Source organism: Pecten maximus, chromosome 12 (genome assembly GCF_902652985.1).
Source record: "Pecten maximus chromosome 12, xPecMax1.1, whole genome shotgun sequence".
NCBI lineage: Eukaryota > Metazoa > Mollusca > Bivalvia > Pectinida > Pectinidae > Pecten > Pecten maximus.
In genome coordinates, this window is record NC_047026.1 from 35,941,391 (window position 1) to 35,958,122 (window position 16,732).

The 16,732-nt window shown below is 34.5% G+C and overlaps 1 long non-coding RNA gene across 1 annotated transcript; it reads right to left on the reverse strand.

The window, feature by feature from the left end:
* Nucleotides 1–6,335: 6,335 nt before the first annotated feature.
* On the reverse strand, nucleotides 6,336–8,673 carry LOC117339131. Its single transcript, XR_004535091.1, has 2 exons — nucleotides 8,079–8,673; nucleotides 6,336–6,505 (listed from the first exon to the last, which is right to left on the reverse strand). It is a non-coding gene; the product is annotated as an uncharacterized LOC117339131 (long non-coding RNA).
* Nucleotides 8,674–16,732: the final 8,059 nt, after the last annotated feature.

The following is a 16,732-nucleotide window of genomic DNA, read 5'->3' on the forward strand; positions in this document are numbered from 1 at the left end:
TTGTAAAATCCGGATCTTTTATTGTATACATATATACCCTTACACATAGTGATATGTGATTATATGCATGTATATAACAATTAATTTACTATTTACATCATAAACAATATCCTATCATAGATTTGTGCTGGAATTGCACATACAGACAATTCAACTACTAATAAAAGTAATACAACATATGTATGAGAAACATTATATGACTATACATAATTATTGGTTATTAAGCCATTCTAATTTTCTCTTCCTTGCAAATTTAATATATTTAGCAAGATTTGAGATATAACTTCTATTATTTCTTGTTAACAGCTCTATTAATTTGAACATGCTAGGTTTTCATACAATTATGAGATTTAATGCATTTCTTTCGTAATTAATACAAATAAGGACAATTTAAGATGAGATGAAATTGAATGGAGTGAAAATAGCCTTCATAGCGTAATTGACTTAATTACGTGGTGGTCTTAAAGTGTACCCGTAACGATTTGCTATTTCAAGTTTAAATGTGATTTAGGATGAAACTAAAAATGCTGAAAGGTCGACTTTCACAGCGACTTTAGTTTTAGAGTAATTGCGATTTTTCTCGAACCCAGAGCCGTTGACTACGTTTCGGTGACCTCTGACCTGTGACGTCAGAGGTTTAATGGGATCAGAGCCGTCATATAGGAAATATATATAGAAACAAACGTGAACACGTGCCTGCAATTAATGCGAATGAGACAACAATAATGAAAGTACTGAATAAACTTTTTGACTTATATTTGTGAGTTAGTTAATAACAAATGTTACCGAAACCAGAGGCATATAATTTTCTATTATAACGTGCCATATACAACATGTAACATCTTATTAATTTTCTATTATACCGGGCCAAATACAACGTGTATCATCTTACTCATTTTCTAATATAACAGGTCGTATATAACATGTAAAATTTGAATAATTTTCTATTTTAACGGGTCGCTGTAACATGTATGGCATTTGAATAATGGGTCGTTTACAACGACTTACATCATATAGCCTTTATTATGAGGGCATTTCCGGGTTGTTACATACCAATATTGATTTCGGTTATAATACTTCTAGTAATAGAAATTTAAAATACAATTCATACACGATGTGAAATAAAAGTTAAAAAATTGCAATTTTTATTAGCCAAAACAGCAATAGATATGTTGCAAATACACTTGAAGATACCGTTATTTGTGATTTTCGGAAAGATTCATAGAGTAAATTTTCAACATCGTGGGTTTATGAATGAGGTAACTTAGGTTAATCATTCTATAGACAAACCTTTAAGATACATTTTTTTCGCTTGAAAGGAAAACGAAACCCACTGAATTCCAAAAATAATATGTTTGATTTCAACAACTTAAAAATGCCTTCCCTATAGTAACACGCAATTCTTAATAAAATTCAAGCTCAATACGTACAACATGTAAAAGTATATCTTCGGAACTTTTTTGAAGTACATAGAAACCAAACGCGAGAACTCACAAGAATTATCGGCGTGTGCCGATTAGAACACCAGACACCTGTAGTGCAGTGACAGGTGTGACGAGCTTGTGGACCATAATTTCACACTTGGTAATTGTTTAGCGGTTATACTAAGCCACTCAATTCGTAATTCTCCGAACATGTTTCTAATCTTCTAAAGTCCTGTTTTAAGTGAAGATATGACTTGTGACACACGAATGGAAAGTAAAACCACAATGATTTCGATCACTTCACAATAATGACACAATAACAAAAAAACATTTTTAATGATAATAAAAAATAAATAAATAAAATTTGAAAAATTCATACACGAAAATTATTGCGAGTTAATAAGTTTTAGTATTAATTATGATTAATCACGATGAACTAAATTGTATGTTTTCTATATATATATAAAAAACGGAGCGAAAATGATGGTTTTAGTAAGAACCTATACTATGTACCTGTACATAAAGTATCAATTATATTATAATTGTTGCGAATCACTTTTATTTAATTTCACTGACAACGATCATATAAAAATTATATCTTTCTCAAGAATGTAATCGTCCGTTATCCCCGAGACCATGACATGTAAAATACCCTCGGGATAAAATCTGTATATGTAGAAGTTTGTTGCAGGCTCCAACACTGGTATTCATACGTGAGAGATTTAGTCTATTGTAGATCATGATGATTATAATATATTACTTTCTGAATTAAATGTTCTTCATGACTTGAAGCGGGTTTTGTATAGAATATAATGCTTAGATTTTATCTCGGCACTCGGCCAACCGATTTTGATGTGGTTCGCGACATCATTCATTGGTTTTTACAAAAAATAACATGTTTGAATATCGTTTTTTTGTTCTTGGTACACTTTAACACCGAGTTTCACCACGTCAGCATTTGAACACCAAGAACTTTAACTCTGTACATGTACCACTTGTGATATATACTGAAATGACTAAAGTTTTATATACATGTATGACTAAAAAAAAAAACCCACATTTTATGTTAAATATTTTATTAGAAAATGTTTTTAGATAATGCAATGAACTTTCAAAATACATGTCAAATACAATTGGTGTAATTCATATATATTCATAAATATATATGATCTCTAGCAATATAGTCTTTGGAAAAAACATTTGATTGTGTCACATGGATTCTAAAATAAAGAAATGCTTTAACAGCTTAATATGTAATACCTTGTATTGACATTCGTATGCGTGAAGTATCACTATCGAAATGGAGATCATTTACAAATCGTGTGCTTTTAACATGCATCTTATTGCCGTACTCAACAAGACAAACACCGTAACATGAATTAAATAACTTCCACAATTCCAATGATCGATGGTAAAATTATGGATTGATATACATGTATTTAACTCGTTATGGTCATAAACGTGATAAAACTAACTTTCTGATAGCAAAACTTTAAAAGAATAGTTATCATTTATTTGAAAATATATTTATCTGTAAAAGATTGATGCATAGTAATAACAAGACATTTCGTAACTGTCTTGTAAATCTTACCTGTGCACGGAGAATGACTTGTCAATCATTCTTATCAACCAATGAAATACGCGCAAAGCCTTTCCGCGGCGTTTGATTGACAGCAACAATGCTCACTGAGGTGTGACGAACTTCAGTGTCATCTGCTTTGTATAAGGTGACTTGTCAATCTAACCGATGAAATTCGTACAAGTATTAAGATTTTATAAAAATCATTGAAATCACATTTTTGATAGAATCAGTAACCATAAAATAGGCCAGAGTGAAAAAAAAAATACTCAGTGACATGATATTAATGTGAAGACATGAAACTGCCGGTACATTTAACACCCATATTATATGGTGCCCTAAGATACGATATATTGCAGGTTTTTGACTATGCAACCAGTATCATTACACATAATTAGTGTTATTCCCACTTATGATCAGTTTCATATGTGGAATTAGCCAGAGTTTCTATTGGCCTCGTCTTGCACACTACGATATGAAAACGTGGAATTCTCCGACAGCTGACAATAAAATCAGGAATGACATAACACTTACATATATGGATAAATGAGATATTTATTTACCCCAATATACCCATTTAGTCACATCTAGGTGATTTATTCAGTCCTTATAGACCCTCGCTTTACGCTAGTCAATATTTCATTCTGGATTCGACGCCATGTTGCTAACTATACATTGTAGGTCGCGGTCGGCCTAATTACCTAACCATGTGCGATGATACAACTTTTATTTCTATAGATTTTACCGCTTATAATTAAGAAATTATGAATTTTTGAATTTAATATAACAGGTTTTGTGAAATAATAAGCTTAGTTTTCTTGATTCAAACTACTTTAGAAGAAAAACACAATAAATTATATATGGTCTTTTCGGTCCATTGCGTTCCGATTCGGGTTGTTAGTCGTACTGTCACTTACAAAATGGCAGGTCAACAGCGTGAAATTTTGACTAGCGTAAAGCAAGGGTCTATACTGACGGAATAAAACACCTAGGTGGGACTAAATGGGTGATCTGGGGTAAATAAATATCTCATTTATCCATATTGGTAAGATACGTGCGATTTCACACCGGTTTTATTGTATTTACACCTTATATCTTAGCGACACCAAACGGTGACGGCACATTCAATGTTTTCATATAGTAGGCTAGTGCGTTCTGGCCCTACACCAGAAATGTATGCAAATTATATCCTTACTTGGATTAAAGTTGTTTGAAATGATAAATGATCATCACACAGTGATTCTTAGATCTACTACTCAAGAAATAACTTCCATCAAATCTACTTTCTTTTACCTTTCAGCGACACACAGCGGAATTTTTACAGTTCTTTATATATCTAAATATACTAGACATTATCTATGTCCCCTCTAGACTACGACTAGTGACAAAAAAAATCATCATATTTTCAAGCTAAGTAAAACTGATGTTTAATTCTACGGCATTTATAAGAGATGGAAACAATTAAAACCAATGGCAAATGGTTATACCGTACGTCCCTGGTCACATCGATCATAGCGTTGATGGGTGTCAGTTATATACATGTAATTACTCCATACCGATTTATATTACAGGTAAATTTTATCGCATGAGTCGGCACCGATGAGTCCTGCTGATCCTCTGTGATCCTCTGTGGTCCTCAGTGTCTCGATCGCGGAGGTTCACCGCGGCACGCTTGGTCACCGCGATCTTTGATGATTTAACTCCGGTGATCGATCGGCATAATTGGTCTATCACCAGGAAACACGGTGATTATTTCTCCATGTACACTCGTCACCATAAATCGCGGGGGAAAGGGTAGAAGTATTAAAAGCTACGGTCCTTACTGTATATGTACTCTTGCTAAGTACGATATATAAAATGGCGCAGTGCACTAACTCCAACGTTGCTGAGTCTCTCTGTTTAATTAGTTATCTAATAACGTATCACACGTCACCATAGTTTCCGGTCCAAAAATGATTGGATTCAAGCATTAAATTAAATTAAAATAAAGAATTTAATTGTTTGGTTTGACTTAATCGGGGGTGTAACATTTGATTTTCCATTTCAATCGGATGGTTCGCATTTACGAGTTTATGAGGTAATATCGATTTTCAGTAAGAATTATGGTTTCCTTTACAATTCGATTTCCTCTTGTTGTAGTTATGATGCTGAGATAAGGTACATCTGTACCGAGCATAAACACTGTAACATGTATACTATTTATAGATATAACCATTCACAACATATCTATAACCACAATTATAGCCGTGAACATATAATCCATGTGATTACCGATAATATGAAACAGGCAATGCCTGAAAAGAGCGAAGCTAGCTAGTATGCCAGTGTATAACATAAAAATATAGTGATAAACGTTTCGCCGTTTAATAACGAGAAAGTAATAATAACGGGAAACCAGAAAGACTTCTCTGAAGATGCCATTTTTCAGAAACTTGTGAAATGCTTTTGTAGTATTTATGGTCTACATGCAAAGGATTTTTTGTGAATTGGTTATCTCCATTGCTTTGTGCTCACTTTCAAAACCCAACATTTTTTTTTTATTTTCTGTTTGGGGTTGACCATTTGGAATTGTTGTCGCCCTTGGTTTTGCATAGTACAGTAAGTGTGATCATTACCAGAGACATGTGAATGATTTATTGCATATAATGTGTTTATATACCAGACATATATCTCTGTATATACCTTAAATGAGAGTTTTCTAAACAGCAGTTCAACTGTAGGTATATGGCCCCATGTATGATGTGTTTTGAACCAATTTTAATTTTTTCTTAAATCTTCCCAGAAAATCCAGTTTTTATACATATCTGTACAGATGTGCTTTCTCAGTCTTTGAGAAAAATCACCATGTAATGATCATGTAATGATCATGTAATGATTAACATAAAATTGCATCACTTCAACACCAATGGTGAACATGTAAACTTGATTCACAGGGGCATGTCTAGTCTTATATTTAAAAATAAATACATTTTGTAGCCAGAAATATCTATATGTTAATTTATATAGGTATTTCTAGCTATTTTTTTAATATAAGACAAGACATGTCCCTGTGGTTGATTAGAGGAACAATTGTTAAGTTCCAATGTAGACAGAGCTATAACCAAGACACTGGACTGTTAATTGTCTTTGATTATTTTCCCCTTATTAGCATTGATACAAAGTAGAATAATCAGTATGCTTAAATGAGTAATTTAAAATATGTAATACCCAAACCTGTATAGTAATTAAAACTATAAAGTGCAGTACAGTACAGTACAGGTCTAACAATGTTATTTCTAGTTATAACCAGAAGTGGATCCAGGATGGATAAAAAATCTAGACAACAGTTACAATTCAGGATGTCAATCGATTTTATTTCTGCTTAATTTCACTATCAATATAACACTTGAGAAAGATGTAGTATTTTGTTGTTCATGGTGCAAATTCAGCAGCTCATATCTATGTAGTTGTTGTTCTGGCCTCTTTATTTAAGCTGCTGCTGACAAAACTTCCAAAGCTGTATCTGAAAAAATACAATAGTTACAAATGTTTTTTTCTTTTATATTTTTCATTTAATGACAACACTCTTATTTAAAGCTAAAGCTTTCATTTTTCTACATGTCCGGAGTATGCTTTACAATATCTCAACAAATAGGATGTATATATTCTATGTATGTGCTATTCCCACCCTATACATAAAGTCTTTTGACATGCTTGCTGTTTACTTTATAGACAAGAAAATAGAAAACATATGTACATACATTTTACATGTATTTTAATTGGTAAATTAGAAAGCTCAGGATTCATATCAGGCAAGGTCATGGATGTTAGAATACTCAGGGGGTGGGGTCGGATAAGATATGTTTACTGATGGTGGATAAGGTCATGGATTAATAACACTCAGGGATTAGATTAGACAGTTTCAAAATTTCACTTGTATTATATTGTAGTTACTGATGTTTTTTTATAGAGGAAGGAAAATCAAATGCATACAATTAGTCAAGCTGTCACACCATTATGTTTGACTGGTTTATAGATTCAAATGTGGTTATTAAATATTTAGTTATAGAATATTTTCATTTTGACTCAATGCCAATATGATAATCAACAGGAAAGTGTTCCATTAAAAAAGTATCACATTATCATTAGATATCCCAAATATTAGTGCCAAATAGAAACATTCCAGTAATATACACATTTCATGTGGCAGTGCATTTAGTAATTTGTGAGGGGAAAATAAGGTTAAGTGTGAATCAGATGTAATTTTGCAACATTAATATTGTTGGTAACAGTAACATAGCTGGTAACTACAATGTAAACTTAATGTCTCTACCAACCTTATGTATATACTGTGTTCTATAGTAGAATTAGAAATACAGTAAGATTTGAGAGATTATCATCTTTTAATTAAAACTGGTATTGGGCACCATTGATACATGTATAAGGCATGATCTAAACACTATTAATTATACATATTTATTGAAAAAAGCTTAATTTATGGTACATCACTACAAAAAAAATCCTACTTTCAGTTTTGAAATATCAAGATGGACTGAGAAATCAACGGAAACAAATATTTTGGCATACTATTGAAATTAATAGCTAATGAATTTGATATAACCACATGGACATGTCTCGTCTTATATTTTAAAAATAGCCAGAAATACTTATATATAAAGTCTTCATATAGGTATACCTAGCTATTTTTTTTAATATAAGGCTAGGCATGCCCCTGTGGTATAAGTTAACTGTAATAAAAGCATGCATACATGATGAGTGTGTTTCAAATGGTATCAGATAGCCCGAGTTTCCTCTGTCCCTATTACTACACCAGACATACAATGATACATATCAGACTGCACGTTAAACCTTGCCACGAGAAAGTGAAAGTACACTGTTGGTGACTAAATACATGAAGACAAGACTCCAAACTTTCGCAGTAAATGCATGTACTTCACATACATGTACTTCATTACACTAGTCTTACTGTACAGTACACAACGGTGACATTACCTTGTTGCTTCTACTTTCGTTTTGACATGCTTTTGTACGCCTTCACCCACCCCCAGCTCATTTTTTATGTCGCTTTTACTTACGTTTTAGGTTCCATGAATTGTAGAATATACACCACCGCCCTCCAATCTATCAGGGTATCGGCCGTAACTGTTGCCAGTTCCCCACGAGCACGTTTTCACTATTTTCTGTTTACATATGTATTCTCGCGGTGTTCAACTGAGGTCCGACAAGTTGACGGAGGAAATGGCGGACAATCGACCTCGCGATCTGATTGGCTAGATTTATATAGCAACCACGTTGCCTAGGAACGACATGGAGGGTGCAACATCTCGGTACATTTTCGGCAATCATCGGAAATATGCCGCATGTTCCCAGTTCCGTCCTCGAAACCATAACTCGAGCTACATTTTATTCGCACACTATAACAGATATTTTTTACAAAAATAATTAGTCAGCATTATGAACACACCAACTGGATTTACGTAACGTTCGACTTTTTATACAGTTTCTGCAGACAACTGGAGCGGGTTGCACACACGCTCACTTCCGGCAGAAAATTTTCAGGCTGTACCATCCCGTACGACGTTATGCGAAGCTGGACTAGAATACTGTACATACGTGCACGTTAACGGTAAAGAGCTTCGCTCGGGCAGCTTCGCTGCCCGAAGAGCTTCGCTCTTATAATTGGATTATCAGTGGGTTTTCAATGAGAAGCATTCTATTTTCTGGGACGATAGTGTTGTTGAGCATTCATAATTTCCTGATTTCCTACTACAAACGAAATATTGAATGAATGCGTATTAATTTAAATGTCTTTCTTCTGAATATGTAGGTAGGAAAGATATCAATATTCTACCTGAGGGGTCACAAAATGTGGCAACACCCCAGGCCTATCGAGGGTTTTACGATGTTTTGAACCCGAGCGTAGAAAATCAATATCCTTCAGATCTACGAGCAAAAGACTATTTTCCCTCATATCTGGCTTTTCTATGCAATTTCCCTTACCTGCATTCAGATATTCTGCCATTTTAATTATCAACTATTAAAGCTTTGCTTTTCAAGATTACCCTGACTTGAAATGAATTTCTCATACCTGAAAATAGAAACCCAAGGTATCGAGAAAAAGAAAAAAAGAAAACAAAGAAATACTATATTTTCTTTTATGAAAACGATCGTGGTTTCAGAAATGACTCTAAATTTTGATGGGAGGACGGCATTCTGTTGACGAGGTTGATGATAATTGGGGCCTTTACTCCTTATACAACATCCCTCCACATTAGCTGTTTTCAATCATCTATGATGTCGTAATATTTTTATTGTTCGGTGAGATGGTCTTATCGACACCCATTGTTCTCGAGTTTGCTTTAGAGAAAAACCTGTATCCTTTCCTTCAACCTGTTACCGTCCTCTTTCTTCCAAAGGAAGGAGTCTCCCAAGTCATCTGAGCATGCGTCATACGGAGTTAAATGATTGTATGTGCCATATGTCTTTGTATGGCACATCAAATAATTGAACTTGTTTAATAAAGACTATATATTTATGAAACATAGCTACGAGTGAAAAACTATGGTCATTGCATATCTGATGTTAGTGAGGATATAAGTCGAGACTGTATGTTTTTTTCTCTATAAAGACAAGCGAGCGACGTCGTATAGTTATCATGACGTCATGCAGCATTGATGACTTCACAGTAGTGTTATTGCTCATGCGTCTTGCGATGTAAATGACACAGCCATATTTCATGGTAGACGACCAGTTATGTGATAAAGAAGGTACATTTTTTTTTGGTATATTCATATTCATTGGAATTTATCTAGATATATCGCTATTCTGTGTTATTCTAGGATGTGTCTATACTTTCTCCTTTCAACCCAACAGACGGCGGCGAAGCTGTTCTGTTAACAAAGGTGAATCCAGGGTGTTCTCTCTACAGAGACAATCAGCGACAAATATATGTGACTATTCTATGTATTTCGATATTATTAATTTTTCTTTGTTTTCATGGTAAATACTCAAATGTGATTGGTCGAAAAATTCTTTTCATTTTTCTATGAAAGAAATTCCGAGAATGGCGCGAAAAATGTGACGTCACAATACGACAATTGACGTTGCGTATTGATTTGAGAAAAATAATCCCATTTAAAACCAGTAAAATTAGGGGATAGTACGTTGTTTTTCGTGGCTATACTGGCGATTAGAACATGAAATTTGGTTTGAACTCGAGATCGAGACTATCCCCATTCTAACACGTTTACTATCGCCTATATTTAGAAACAATGTTTTACATCGCTACAAGTACGCTGTTAAGTACCCTGTGACCTCCGCTAGTGACGTGTCATACTGTGGCGGATTGACCAATCAGAAAGAAGCTTTCAAAGTCGGTCAATTGGCCACGCCCATACTGGCGAGAGTTTGATCTGTATGTTGACGAAGCGGTGTATTTGGATTGTTGTAAAAGTCCTGTTACCGAAGATTAAACGACATATTTGGATTTACTCTGCAGTATGCATAACGACATGTGCGTTTTGACAAAGTCAGTGTCGATGTGTTTCTACAGGCTGAACCGTTATGTGAAGTTGTGTGCACTTGTTCCATTTCATTACGGATTTTACTTGGCTAGATGCCTACACACGAGTCGAACTTGACGCCATATTGTTTTGATTAGAAACGGGGCGTGGCTTAACACGATAGATCATGGTTCTATCGCAGATTAGAACATGGTCCGTAACCAATAAAAACACGCGTTGCAAACGAATCGTGTTAGAATTGTACATAAAACATGTTTTAAATTAGAAAATCATTTTCAAAAATTAATTATAAGCGTTGATGTCAATTATTTTTGGCGAAAGTGATATATCGAGTTATCTCCCTTGTTAAATGAAGAAAACTTTTTGAAGATCAGCCAGAGAGTTATCAGGCTAAGTTTATCAAAAATGTACTTGCTTAAATACTTTATTTCTTCACCCTCCCATAATCCCTCCCTTTAGGATAGGATCTGTGTTCTGCTGTTGTTTTTTTCTTTTTTGTTATAGCTGTGGTGTGAGAAGGCAGGATAGTCATAGCTCCTGACCCCTTTTCGACGACGGATTCACAGCCCCAATTGAAAACTATTCCTTAGTGACGAGCATTGTGACCAACTTCAAATGGCGGATTTCGCGTTACAAACTTTCAAAAGTCAATTTGACTTGTTCAGATTTCGCGGTACAAGCTTTCACAAAGTCATTCGACTTGTTCAATTATTGGTGATTATTGAGTTATTGATTGATATTGATTGATATTGATTGATGTATATTGATTGATATTGATTGATGTATATTGCTTATATTGATGCGAATCAGTTGATATCTGTTTCCCAGTATCTACTGATCATTATTGTCATCTGATTGATTTGTAGTCAGCTGAAATCTGTTTCCCAGGATCAGCTGATTAATTGATTTGAATTGTGTTGTTTAATTGGTTAAGAACTGTTTCCCAGAATCAGTCAATTAATTTGTTTGATTGAAATTGAATTTATTGATGGCGTGCCATTATGGTCTATTGGCAGACCGGTCGCCATATCTTTGCAATAAAGCTGTGACCATAAATCCAAATTTAAATTGTTTGGGATATATTTAACACAGGATTGCAGACAGACTGAAATCGCGCGTTATGATTAATCCGTCTGCAATCCCATGAGAAATATAGGAGAAAGCGAAGGCAGTTGATGACTTATATTTCCGTTCCAGATTTCTGTATTCTATTTCTTATATTCATTCTGTAACATTGATTTCGCATTACAAAATAAAATTTCACGTTGTCGTTTATACACGTGACTAATTCCCGACAAAGAAATGTAGTTCGTAGAAATAAACACAAAATCATCAATTTAATTTCAAAATTATTATCAAGATATTCCACCGAAAGGATATTCACTGTTTACGGCAGAACAATAGAAGCTGTTGCGAGTTACATTGATCAATCAAGTTTTAAATAAAATAAATACTTTTAGCATATAGACGTCGGACAAACGACGTAGTTTAATGACGATGTCACGACCATTGTTCTTCATATACCAACACCTACATTGTATGGTGATTAGGTGAGAGTTATGGGCCGATAACTTTATATGTGTATTACGTTTGCTTTATATTTATAGAGACAATGGAGAGCAAATGGAAATAGCTCGATACCACAAGGACAGTTATGTGATTGTGTCATACCTGATGTATATATCGATATGACCAGGGTATATTGTAATTATGTGGTTGTGTCATACCTGATGTATATATCGATATGACCAGGGTATATTGTAATTATGTGGTTGTGTCATACCTGATGTACATTGTATATATCGATATGACCCGGGTATATTGTAATTATGTGGTTGTGTCATACCTGATGTATATATCGATATGACCAGGGTATATTGTAATTATGTGGTTGTGTCATACCTGATGTATATATCGATATGACCCGGGTATACTGTAATTATGTGATTGTGTCATACCTGATGTATATATCGATATGACCAGGGTATATTGTAATTATGTGGTTGTGTCATACCTGATGTATATATCGATATGACCAGGGTATATTGTAATTATGTGGTTGTGTCATACCTGATGTATATATCGATATGACCCGGGTATACTGTAATTATGTGGTTGTGTCATACCTGATGTATATATCGATATGACCAGGGTATATTGTAATTATGTGATTGTGTCATACCTCATGTATATATCGATATGACCAGGGTATATTGTAATTATGTGATTATTTGATAACTTCCAATGTGCATTTCGATATGACCCGGGTATATTTCAATAAGTTGATAATTTTATATGTTTCGGTATAACACGGGTAGTTATATTAGTTATACGTCTAGTATAATTTATACACGTTGTTCACCCTCGTTGTTAATCAAAAGTAATTATTACAGAATCGGGATAGTGTGCCTTCCAAACATGATTTAGACATTTCTTTCGTCATCGAGTTTCCTCTATCGCCTCAAGGTATCTACACATTTTTAATTGCGTTTTATCAGTAAGCTAACTCTCATTTTTTGTTTGTTTTGTTGTTGTTATTTTCATATATATATATATGTATATACATGTAACTGGCCTTTCAATAAATGCTCATTTTTGTCGACAACCAACGTGGTTATAGTGGTATGGCCAATAAATATAGCAGTGTGTTTATGTGGTTAATGTATTTGTTACAACATACGAAATACGCTGGTTTAGAGACAGACTTGATAGTTTAATTTACCGTTGGCTATACTGTATAGAACTCTCTAAATGTAATAATATCTTGTGTGTCTTTTGCACCCTCCTTTTTATAATATTCGGGTATTACGGTATTACAAACATCACTAACTCTGTAGATGTTTACCATATATCCGATTGATGTTGCTCACTATAATACAGTAATGTCCTATTTCTTTCCCTAAAAACAAAAGCAAACACAAAATGTTACAAACGACATATTTACGATCAATTATAACAATTTATCCTAACAATTTTATTAGGATACAAAATGGCACAAGGCACTGTATTACCGCGGTTTGTTGTTGGTTGGTTCGAGGACCTTACGTCAATTAATGTTATTTAATAAGGGAAAGCTTGGATAATCGAGCCAACGATGGACACCTTTATAGTGTTGTCACACTGAAACGTCGCACCTGGGCATAGAAGCGTATCGTCACAGCCGGTCGATTGCACTAGAATAGAGGTAACCAGTCCTTACAGACGGACACTTTACAGTGGTATCATACTGAAATGTCACACCTTGGCATAACACGTGACGTCACAACCGGTCATTTACAGCAGACACTAGGTTACCAGTATTGTCGCCAAATTTCAAAGCGTCAAGCAGTAGTTACCGATTTTGCAGTCTGTGTACACCGAGACCAATTCCAAGGTATTATGCCCATTATGAGAAATATGTAATTATATGGTGTATATCATGGATCTTACTTCGTCAGTATGGTACATTTTTTTAGATAAATACATTTTAAAGGTATTGTCTTGTGACATACTATGATTATGTTTTATTCATTACATATAAAAATTCGAATGTATTAAACATCAAATGATGTAAAAACTTGATATATTTCCTTTCTTAAGAAATATTTATTCAGTTGCACTTTTGAATATGTAAATGCCAACGTGTTTTAGACACCTTAAATACCACAAGACAGCAGGTGTAAGGCCATAAACATGAAACATCATAGAAAACACATAACATCCTTCAGGAGTACCAAGAATGTTAAAGTCAAGTTCAAGTTACAATAACTGCTGGCTTTATTTCAGATATCATATGTCTAGATGAATGGAAATATCCGACCGTATGACGAGCGACCTTCATAAGGTTTACAACACATGGTGTTGTAGCCATTCATGATTATATACACATACCTGTGTTTTATACATACCTAAAGGCACGAAGGCATTGACGGGTTTTGTTCAGGTGCGAAATGAGTGACTGGCTTGATTTTGACATTTGCATATGAGCCATTGTAGATAATTACACGACAATCCAGATGAAGGTTTTATAAAGGAGATGATATCTAGAGATATTGCATATCTTGTTCTGCTGTGTAACACGCGATATTACAGGGTTAGATCCCGGATCATCCAATTAAACATGCCATGTTTATATGATTACTGATAAGTTGCACATATTAAACATAAACAAAAGAAATGCTGTCTAAATATCCATCTTCATTAAGTCCAAGTCTAAGTATTTTGCACCTTCAGACAATGGTGAACATATTTTTGTGTCAAAAAGGGCTTGGCTATATCCTACACTTGGCACGTATTTTGCTGTATACAGAAAAACAATCCCATTTCGTACTGATGGTTGCATATACAATGGTGGCCCGAGTTTCCTCTGGCCCTTACACCATACACCGCACCACACATTGTGTCAGGGCCAGAGGAAACTCGGGCTAATACAAGGGCAAGCCAAATGGTCAGCTATTAGGAGAGTAATGTCCAGGTTTTAATAAGTTATATTGGATCATAAATGTTCATTAGATGTGTTATATCTTTTTTTTTTAGATATCCAAGTGTTAACGTATATATTTTTATATAATATAGGGACAAGGCATTGCATATCAAACGTGGCGATACATGAATTGACATCAGCAGAAGAAAGAAATATCGGAAAAGAATTAGTATAAGCGTTTAGTTTTTTTCAAATCCTTTATGTATATGTGATTTGTATTGTGATGTTGTGTGAAAGTACTTAAATATTAATAAAACATTGCTTAAAGTAACCAAGGGCGTAGCGACAGATTTATTATATAGTAAAGAAATGACATGTTATATAAAGAATATCATGTTAAGTTATGATATAGAGGAGTATGCTGTGTATTGTATTGAAAAAAGGGGGAGGGGTGTATTAATTAGTTTGGAGTATAAGTTATTGTTATGTACAGGGGGTATATTGTCGAGGTGTCTGAAATGAAAGTGAAAAAGGATGAGTTTGGCTACCTTTTTGTTACCTGTCCCGATAAACGATAAAGTATGACACTGTAGGTTAAACGCTTTACTGTAGTTGTAGCAGCACTGGATGACAATTATAATTACACGTTGTAAGCAACAAGTCCTTGATGGTAATATAACTAGACAATGATATTACTATGACTATACGAACCGTCACTATTTTGCTGGGATTGCATGCTAACAGAAGGATATCTTTAACGCTAATCTTTGCCGGATTAATTGCGATCTAAATGTACTTTGATCGACCTAAATTTGTAGATGACACGACGTCAGCAGGTCGCTTGGCCTTTGTCAGCTTCAGGTATTTACGTACTGTTACGTACGACTGTTAGGGAATGCGAGAGACATGCGGCAGTATAGCGTGTCCTACGCATGCTTTCGTTCGGGACCACATGGATGACTTTCTCATTCATGTAATTCTGATTAACAAAAGTGACGCTGGTACCTGTTTTACAATCGATTGATGTGAAAAGCTCGTTAGCTTTATTTGTTTTTACTGGGCTGTGTGACTCTCTAAAATGTTACACATCCGGTATTAACACTTGAGAACCGTAAGGTATGGAAACTCATATCTCACAAAGTATAAACACAGAGTAAAAGGTTATACCGTCAAGTGCTTGGTAACGAAAACAATCTGTATAGAAGACAGAGATAAATCATACCTTGGCGGGGTTAAGAGGTTATAGGTCAATTAAACAATCCGTATAGAAGACGTAGAGAAATCATACCTGGGCGGGGTTTAAAGGTTATAGGTCAATTAAACAATCTGTATAGAAGGCAGGCAGAAATTCATACCTGGGCGGTGTTAAGAGGTCCAGCCTTATCATAGTTCTAGGGGTCGGACTTTCCTGCAATTAAATGGGGGGAAAGGATACATAAATACATACATGCACCTTTTCATTATTGGTTTAAATATACAATTGCATTCATTGTGACGTCACTTCTAATGCATTACTATCAGTTGGAATTCATATTGATTATGAATGACAGCGGATCTTACAATGTATCGGTTGACATTCATAAAGCAGTATAGATGGCAACTGGAAAAAAGGCAACCTCCAAGAGAATTAGTTGGGTGCCGACTGATAACAGCCCATTACGTATATTTAGCATTTTAATCTCGAATATCACAACAGTCAATCTATCTACCACGCTGATATACCTTTAGACTCGACACTGTCTCTGGGATATAAAAACCATCAATATTTTGAGCCTCTATGGTATTCCATGTTTTAAGAGTTAAA